This window comes from Molothrus aeneus, chromosome 3, assembly GCF_037042795.1.
Source record: "Molothrus aeneus isolate 106 chromosome 3, BPBGC_Maene_1.0, whole genome shotgun sequence".
In the NCBI taxonomy this organism is placed as follows: Eukaryota; Metazoa; Chordata; class Aves; order Passeriformes; family Icteridae; genus Molothrus; species Molothrus aeneus.
The window spans coordinates 49016195-49025924 of record NC_089648.1 but is presented as its reverse complement, the minus strand read 5'-3'; positions in this window follow the sequence as shown (position 1 = coordinate 49025924).

Here is a 9730-nt window from a genome sequence, read left to right as displayed (position 1 = left end):
TGAAACCTGTCTGCTCAATGTCCCCAAAGCCTTTGAAGTTTGGATTGCAGCTAACAAGGGCTAGAGATTTCCCTCCCCCACACAACTTCACACTGTTGCCAGGCTGCAAACAATCACCATACATATTACAGATGAAACTACGAGGACCAACAACAGAAAGAAAAACTAATTGTCTAGTTGCCAGAAGTTAAAGCTTTTGTTTCCAAATGTAATTTGATTCCTCTTTCTTCCAGCTCCCCCAAGCCCCACCATCCATTTACAATGTGTTTCATCATAGAAAACTATTTTACTTTGACACAATCTGAAAAAATGGTTTGAAATCGCCAGGCAAACAATATCACCACCCTGAGCAGTAGGTAGGATGGTGCTTTAACTCTGAAGATTATTCTTGTCTTCTGAAGAATTGTAATAATGACTTTTTCCGCCTGCCAGAACAAGAAAATTTGTTTAGTGCTACGGAGAACCACAACCTTCCACAGCCTGTGAATGTGCAAAATTGAAGCAAAGAGGGCTGCAGACCTATATTTTCCATAACATTCATAGCCATAGACTGGCCATGCCTTGTTCTCGAGCAGAAGCCAAGTTGGTGCCCTGTGCTAGGTGTGCTATTTCCAGCCTGCACTGAAGTCCATAGTAAGGCTGCACCCCTCCTCTGGGTTAGGTCACAGTGCAGTGAATGGCAAACCGGGTAAATGTGTCCCCACTGCCTCTTGTGAAATCTGGTGAGCTCTGCTGTTCCATGAAGCCTGCTGATCTCACACTGACCTGATCAGCTAGAAACTTCAGTCAGATGAAGGATTTCCTGCACAATGAGCATGAGTAAACTGAGAAAATAACACAGCACAGTAATGCATTTCAGGGGCTAAAATTATACCAACATACTGGAACAGGCTCTGGCAAACACTGGAGTCTGGATGTGAGAAGGGAGATAAACAGAGTTATACCACAGTATTTTCTCTCTCTTCCATTCTACAAAAAGGTGATGAAAGGGTGTGTCAGAATAACAGCAAAGGCAATGGGATGTTAAAAGGATTATTGAATTATTCTGCTTTTAAATAGACTCCATGTAGTTCACATAGTTCAATGTAGAGGACAGATCAGTCTTAATAAAATAACATAGCATAAATAATTTATTTATTGAATCTTACAGAATTCATTTTGATTTCTTTCCCTCTGGGAAACTGAGTTTTAAGGCCTAAAAAGTAGTCTGTGTTCTTGCAAAAGGTTTTATTAAAAACTGGATGTATTATAGGAAACTAAAATATTTTTACAAATGTTTAGTCAAAATGAGTTGTCTTCCATTCAAAAGCTTTTTTTGTAAGCAAAATTGACCAGTCTTTAAATGAAGTTTGTTGAGAAGTTCATGGTGTGCTCACCTGTTATATCCCTTTCCTTCAGAACTGAAATACATCCTTCAAGGATCTTGTGAGTTTTTATCTGTATGTCTTTATTGGCCCTTTATTTCTGTGCTCAGGAAGGCCAGATTTTAAAGGGACAGCTACCAGTGGTAATTTGGATGCCTGTTTCTCCATGTATTGCTAAATCTGTATCCTAGACAAGACGATTTTAGTCTCCTAAATTTTAAGTGATGCTCCATGACATTGGATAACGATTAAGCTGTAGCCAAACAAGACCTGTGCTCAACCCAGACACAGCCAGTTGGTTGAATAGAAGAATAACTGGGTGAAATATGAGGGCCTGGGAGCAGGGGTCAAACTGAAGCATCTAATGACTCTACTCCATCTTCAATTGCATGAACCTGGGGGCCTGTTTTGGTGAGAGCACAGATGCATGTGGTGCATCAGGTGGAGGTGCTCCTTGTGGGTTCAGAATGCAGGGCTGCAGAGCTCGGCAGGAAAACCAGCACTGGGGTGGCTGTGCACCACCAGCAATGCCTGTTTCCAGCACAGCCACACACAGGGAGACCACTGGATTTTGGTGTTATTGGGGAGAAACACATTTTCTCAGAGGACTCAAAACACCCAGAGTCAGTTCTGGTCTGGTGTGAATCGTTGACTGTTTTTCTTGTTTCTTATCTCAACCCTCCTAGAATAACGCTAAAAACCTCCTTTCCACAAAGCTATCTTGTGTATGTCTATGTGCATGTGTAAAACAGAAAGCTGTGGAGACATTAGGCAGATTCTGAACTCTTTCATGTAAAGTATTTCAACAGCTTTTGTCAAAGGTAACAGTGCCAGGGATTCTTTATGCTGTCTCTTGGACATCCAAGGTAGAAAGGGGTTACAGATTCCTCCCTGTCTCATATTATATGCATGTGGGGCAAGAAACAATCAGACTTTTTTCCTTTAGGTATGTGTATACCTACCTGTAAACATGGCTATATATTTATTTGTAGTTTTAGCTGAATTTTAAGTATCAGAAAAATCTTAAATATTGGGTTATACTGGAATATTTCATCCTATCAGCCAGTCTGTCTACATGGGGGTGACAAAAGTCATCAGCAAACATGAGTTTAATGTGCTGTGAAAGCTGTCCCATCACAGCTCTCTATTCTGCCTCTTCCAAGCACAGAAGTTCTTCATTTTTCCATGTTTTTTTCTCCTGGACTCATCAGGAAATTAAGCATGGGGGACAGGATTTAGACTTTGTAGAGGAAGGGACATTTAGCAACAGCTTTTAATAAAGATTTTCATTATCAGAGACAATGTCAATATAAGTTCAAAACATTTCAGTGGCCAATGGGACCCTGGTTGACTCTGCAAACGGATATTCCAGAAAATCTATTGGATTTCAAGACAGTGGGCACAGCCATCACTTCCAGGAAAAGAGCTGGAGAATCACAGGTGCTGGCCCAGGAGTGGGATACAGTTTGAGGTAATGTAGGCAGAAAAAAATCTAAACATCACTGCTGGAAAACAGAACTCTACAAGGAGCATTTATAGCAATTCAACACCAATCATAACTATTTAACTAGTTCAATAATATGTTACCCAGCTAGTCTGCAATTTTCCTAAAGAACAGTTATGCAGAATTGGGCAGCTGCTCAGATCACTCAATTCAAAACAAACCATTTGCATAATAAATATTTGCAGAGGAGCAAGTGGGTGGGGTTTAGGCGAGTGCACAGATGAACATAAAAATCAAATATGGCTGGAAAGAAACTGGGCTTAATTACAGGAGGAAAACAAAAAAAACACCAACAACCGAAGTGCGCACACACAGACACACATATTTCTTCAATTACTTAAAATAATTGTGCAAATATTCTAATTATAGAATATTTGCACATTTGCCTCTTTCCAGGGTCATAGATTTCTTTCTGTTCCTCACTGACTGAAAAAATGAAGTTTGTGGGTTTGTTCCAGAGCTATGCACTATTTCATTTGCAAGCAAATAGTTTGAGAGTATGCATGTGTGCTTCTGTGGGTATGCAGGGATCTGAGGGTGAATGGCAAAATGCCAGGGTCTACAGCACTGCTTCCAGATAATGTCTGCTCCACAATGACACTCAGGTTAAAAGATAGCTACAGCTTTTTTAATAGCAGAACTTCACCCAGACATTGCTCTTGCACAGTCCCAGAATGAATGATGGGAAATCCAGTAGTATTTTCTACCTTTCACAGTCACCTTCTGGGTATAACTTGTCCATCACTACTGTGACAAACAACTTACCATGTTATATATTCCAAATGAATTATCAGTTTCTACCCTGTTTCCACAGACCTAGTGGCAGAGTGGAAATAGATCAAAATGAATTAAAAATGGTTTGACCAGACTCACTTGTTGATTGTAAACAGCTCAGAAAAGCTGGTGAAAGGGAAAGAATTGAGAAGGGAATGTTAAAATGAGTAGAGATCAGATCTAGAAAAGGTGAAAAAGCAAACCACCAAAAAAAAAGCCCCAAAAAACCAACCCTCTGAAAAACCCAAGCCATCCTTCCTTGATCTCTTAGAAATTAAGCTAGGAGGATGCAAGAGAGAAAAGGAGGATGAGCAGCATGGCAGCACAGACAAGAAAAAACATTGTTGTGAGACCCTTGGCATCTTCCCAGCATAAGGAAACTTGATGAACATTTAATCCAACCACATTCTTCATGGGTCTTCTGCCTCTCTTAGCAGCCCAGAAGCTCATCTGTGGTGAGGAAAGTAGAAGGACAAGGTCTCTCTGTGTGACCTCTGCCTGGCAATACGTAACAGTGACATATTAAATATGATTAATATTTTCTTCAGAACTGAGTTTACAAAAATACATGCTCAGCTGTGGTCAGCAAACAAGACGATAATGTGGTGTCTATCACAGCACAAACAGTGTATTAATGGAGCCATTAATCACCATCAAAACTGTATTAGGAGTGAAGATAGCCAAAGAGAGCTTAACTGACAGCAAGTGGCCATAAACCTGTCCAAAAACTAATTTGATTACCATCATACCAGCATCTGTGCCACTTATGAGGGTTCATTTTTTTGATGAAATTATGTAGACAAGTCGTTCATGCGTATAATAGACATCTAAATCATGGTAAACATGTTGTTGGCATGAGAAGTAGTTAAAGAAAGTGGGACATTGCTTTGCAGGTGAAATTTCAGGCAAAATGCCCTGCTGGTGTCACAACAGTTGGTTAGAAAACCGTTGTCAAACTCATCTTGCCAAGCCGTGAGTGAGGAATGTTTTTGATCCACATTCAACAGAATAAATGCTGCTGAAAGTCAGGGGATGTTGGGAGCCTCTAGCTATTTGCAAGAAGGACGGCTTTTGCCAATATAAACTCTTGCTCTTTATCAGCTATAAATATTCCCTACAAACAATCTGTTTTATTCATAGACAGTTGGACCCATTATGTTTTGGTCTTGACAGACGGGACAGTAGGATGCTGCATTTAAATGACACAGACTGTATAGGAATGTATTTCCAGATGATAACTGAGCCTGGAGCTTCCACATAAATCAGGGGAGGGAAATTATTCTGTAAGAAATATGTTCAGATTTCGGCCTCATAAATACAGAGAGAAACAAAATTTTCGGGGCTTCTTCACTTTTATGTGAGCATTTTAATGATCATTTTAGGCAGCTACCAAGAAATTCACGTTCACTATTAGTAATGTTATGCACAAGAGAAGTCTCTCAGGAAAGTAAAAGATAAGGTTGTCCCATCTACATCTAACGAAGAGGGTGAAGTGTGAAAAGATCTCTGTTTTGGAGGTCAGGGATAATTGGATTTTCTGGTGGAACAGAACTGTCCAATTGACAAAATGAATGCAGACTAAAAATCAATGTTTCCCCACTTGCTTTACCATGCTGCATGGGGTAGGTAGGGGTGAATGGGTAGCTACATGCAGAGCCACCACTGAAAGGAAGGGACAAGAGCTTGTTGCTCAATTAAGAAAAGTATTTGAAAGCCAGGTAGTCATGTGAAGCTGTGCCTGCTTTAACTTGCCACCTCTAAATAGACTTAGCATGTCTGAAGGTCTCAGGCCATTTCAAATGTACCCCAGGTATGTGCTGTGCATATGCTGAATGCATAATATAATTGAATATGGGGCAGAAAGGGGATCAGTCCCCAGAGAGGGAGATTGTTTCTTCAAATGAGATGTTAATGGTAGAGTGAGTGACATTTATCTCCAGTCCTTTTATGAATCACTGAGACACAAACAGAGTACACCTTGCCTTTGCTGTGAGCTGTGCCTCAAGCCGTGGGAAGCTGCCTGCCATTCACAAGCCAGTGCCTTGTAGGCAGCTCCATCTTACCTGAGTTCGCAGATGGGCCATTCCCCAGGTGGGTCTGGCAAAACACTTCTCATTAATCATTGCTTAAAGCCCTCTCAGTGGGAAGACCTCAGGTTAGACATCATTTGGAAACAAATTGGGTGAAAAATAGCTCTGACAATAAGGAGCCCACACAGAATTCCCCTGTGAGAGCTTCAGCAGTGTGAAAACAGTCTCTTCCAGGACACTAAATGATCTGTCAGTTAGCAAATGACATTATAATCCAGTTTTATGCCACTGACAAATCAAAGCCTTTGCTGCGTTTCCTCATTTTTTCCCTCTATTTTCCCCCTTCACCTCCTTTAAAGTGACAAAATATTTCAGTTAGGAGAGATAGCCAAGTTGTAAATGCTTCCAGGGACAAACCTAAGCCTTTCAGGGTTGCATTGTTGTCTCTCTTCTTCCTGTGCTATCATTAACAGCAGAACCCCCCCACAATCTACCAGGCCCATCATAAGAGAGCATCAGGCTGCCCAAGCCCTCCAGCCCCCACTGGCGTTGGCCACAGGGTGCAGTTGTGCCCAGCCCTGCCCAGCAGGGTTCCCACTTCTGTTCCAGCTTGAGTGCATCTACCAACATCCTGTTAGATTAATTTTTAAAATGAAGCTTTAAAATGAGGCATAGAATCAATACTTTTGTGAGTGGAAGCTACAGTAACTATTTGAAAGCAAAAACCTTGTGCAGCCTGATTTTATCTTGTTAATTGTTAGTATTTACTTTCAAGCACTGACACCTCATGCCAATGGTAATTCTGCATCTTCAGAGACATTAAGTATTGACCAGCTCCAGGGAACTTAAAAACTATGTTTTTTCTCTGCCTCCATCATTGCTTCTTTTCTCAAGTACAGTGTTAAATTGACTCAGGCCTTAGACAACAGAAAAAAGGAGATGAAAAGGAGATCGTGAATCTGCAGTATAATTTACCCAAACTGAGCAGAGGAGCAAAGTATAATATGGGACAAGTCTGACATTCTTCACTGAAATACAAAAAGCATAGCTCAGCTACCACACACAGCCATGGACACAGGCAAAACACACTGCAACAAGGGGCTTAAAAAGCTAGCAATTATTAAAACTCAAGTTTTGCATCTTGATGATGTTCACATTGATTTATCTACATGAACCTCTGCCTACACATTACACTAGAAAAAGTTATGGCCTCATTTTTGATGGGTTCCAGCTCTGATGCCAAGTGTCCTTGCATGTTGTAAGAGTTTTTTGAAGTCTCTCAATTGTCAGTCCTAACACAACTAGTTTTGGAGTTTGAATAGCAGAATCAGTCAGGATCAGGCAGTCCACTGTCAACTGGGAGTCATCGCCATGTGATACCAAATGTGCAGCAACCTCTTGGGGTTTTGCTTTCCTACTGAAATGTCCCTAAGGAACTTAAGACTCCTTGCTCTCATGCTTTTACTCAGGGACTTCTTTGGCAACCTTTTGTCTGTTGTGAATCAGTGGCTTTTGCCTAACAGTCCTGTAGGCTCAGCTTTATTATCCAGGGATTCAACATAATCCTCAAAGACTGGTAGGCCCCATATATTGAGTTCCCTTTTCTTTCAGTAGGGTTCATCCAGACGTGGTTGAGGGACTCAGTCTGGTCCATACTGGAGTTCTTCTCTGAGCCCTGTCTGTCGCCACCCTTTTCCCAGAGCACTCCAGAATGAATATTTGCTAGTAAGAATATTTGCTAAGAAGTGAGAACAATGTAAATTATTTAGGAAACATACAGCCTATCTGTACAATACCTTCTTGCTCTAGGCACTACCTTGCACCATGAGCAGCCTTGCTGAAATTCAGCTTAAAATTGACAGTGTTTCCATGGCATACTGCTGTCAAATTTCCAACTGTGGCCTCAAGGTGCTGAGAAAGGGATACTGATCCAGCGCTCATCCCAACTCAATATGTTTGCACCTCTCTGCTGGCCTCTGGAAATTATGGGGATGCAGCCAGGCTCACTCATCACACAGAATTACTGAGGATGGGAGGGTGTTCTCATGACAGCCCTGCATAGCAGTCAGCAAGTGAGAAGATTTATTGCTTTATTTGACACTCTGTTATTTACTAACTGAGCATGACACATCTGGGACTAGGAACTGCCAGTTTGACACCAATGAGCCTTTTTTGCATTGATTGAGTTTATCCAGTTCATGCTCAGAATACAACCTGGGTAAGGAAGAACTCCCAAAACAGGCTGTAATGGGAGCTGTTGGTAATATGCTTTCCAGGAGAATTAATATGATGAGTAAATGACCTCATATGTTGCAGAGCAAGGAGAGGTGATGTCAGCCACTTCAGCACCATCCTTTTTCTCACAAGGCACCATAATGATGAGAAACCATTTCTTTAATGCTGATAGATCGGTAGAGAAGTGCAGATCAAAAAACCATAAATAATAACTGCAATGTATGGGGTCTGAGAGAAATTAAATTATTTTGCCCAGCCCACAGATGACACCATGCAGGGCATGGGTTGCACTGCTCTGGACGTGATTTTCCATGTGTACTTTGCAGAGCTGGGAACAAGAATCTCCCATAATTGCTGTTTTTCTTCTTTTACTTGAGGGACAAGTCAGCCTGCATGCATGGGACTCCAGCTTGCTCTGAACTAGACATAAAGTATGGAAAACCAGGAAAACTTGACTAATCGTACATGAAGCTTATATCAAGCTCTGAATGTGCTCTGGTTACGTAGCAGTTTGGGCTATTGCTGGACTAATGAAGGAAGTGACTCTTTATGTGACAGCACAACACTAACAATGACTCCTCCTTGTTTGGGTGTTTAATCAGAAGCCTTTCTAAACACTCCTGTGAAGCACAAAGGGAGGCCTCATGTTTCCTAAATGGAACATTTAAAATTTTTTTCTTACTTATAATTAATCCCAAGCCTGTAATTAAACTGCCCCCTACGCTGAGGAGTTCCAAGACCTTTTTGTTTCTGCTGTTGTGCAGATTTAGAAAGGGAATTTGCTCAGCAGGTGAATCCAACATGAAGTTGCAGCTCTTTTCAGCCACCAGATCATGAAGGGAGACATTTCCTGTACTTGATACATAGAGGTTGATGCGACAATATATAATTAAATAATTCTGCAGAGAAATTACAGACAGGAAAGGGAAAAAAAGAAACGAGCTGTCAATAATAAAATATTTAAGTAAACCAATCTTGTGTTTTAAATCTACCAGTGCTGCATTTTGTTTTGGAGTGCACTTAACACTTATCAAAGCCATCAGGATGGCAGCACTGGCAGAGCTGGTCTGAGATGGCCCCAGAGACCAAGTAAGGATCAAAATGCTGGGTCACATGGGCAAACATCTCAGTGTCTGAACAAATTGATAACATCCTGTTCCATTGGCTGATTTGCTTTTCTTTAGTGAATCAGTCTCGCTTCTTCATAAACCAGTTTTTCCCTCCATCAGACCTGCCCCATCCCAGCAGTTTGCAAAATAGCACCAGGGGTTTCTAATACACAGATCCTCAAATCACAACCATTGGTCAAGGTCATGTCGTGCTGTCTCTCTAAGGCAGGTTCTCTCTAAGGCGGGTTTCACTAGAGATACTTGCTTTGGCTCTGCCACTCCAGAAATACCTTATCAGATGACACACCAGATCTGTCTACTCTATTATGGGTGATTGGGATCAATTACCTTTCTAAATCAGGTAATCCAGACTTTCTTAGCTCCTTGTTATCTCTTTTGTTATAAAAATGGGACCCAAAACTGGTCTCAGTATTATTCCTTCAATTTTTCATTGCACCTTAATAGTGTTTATTTGACTGTAGTAACACACGGTTATTTTTCTTCTAATATGTCTAATATTTTTTCCTTTAATAAACTTTTCAATTCTTGCCACCACAGTTCTTTTGCCACTTGCTATATATTATCATGCATGGGCTTTTATTTTGAAATTGTCTACAAAGAAAAATTACAGAAGAAAAATCATTTGGCTTACCTAAAACACTTTATCTACACAAACTGTGTTTCAATTTTGCAATTTTTTTTCTACTGATAAGA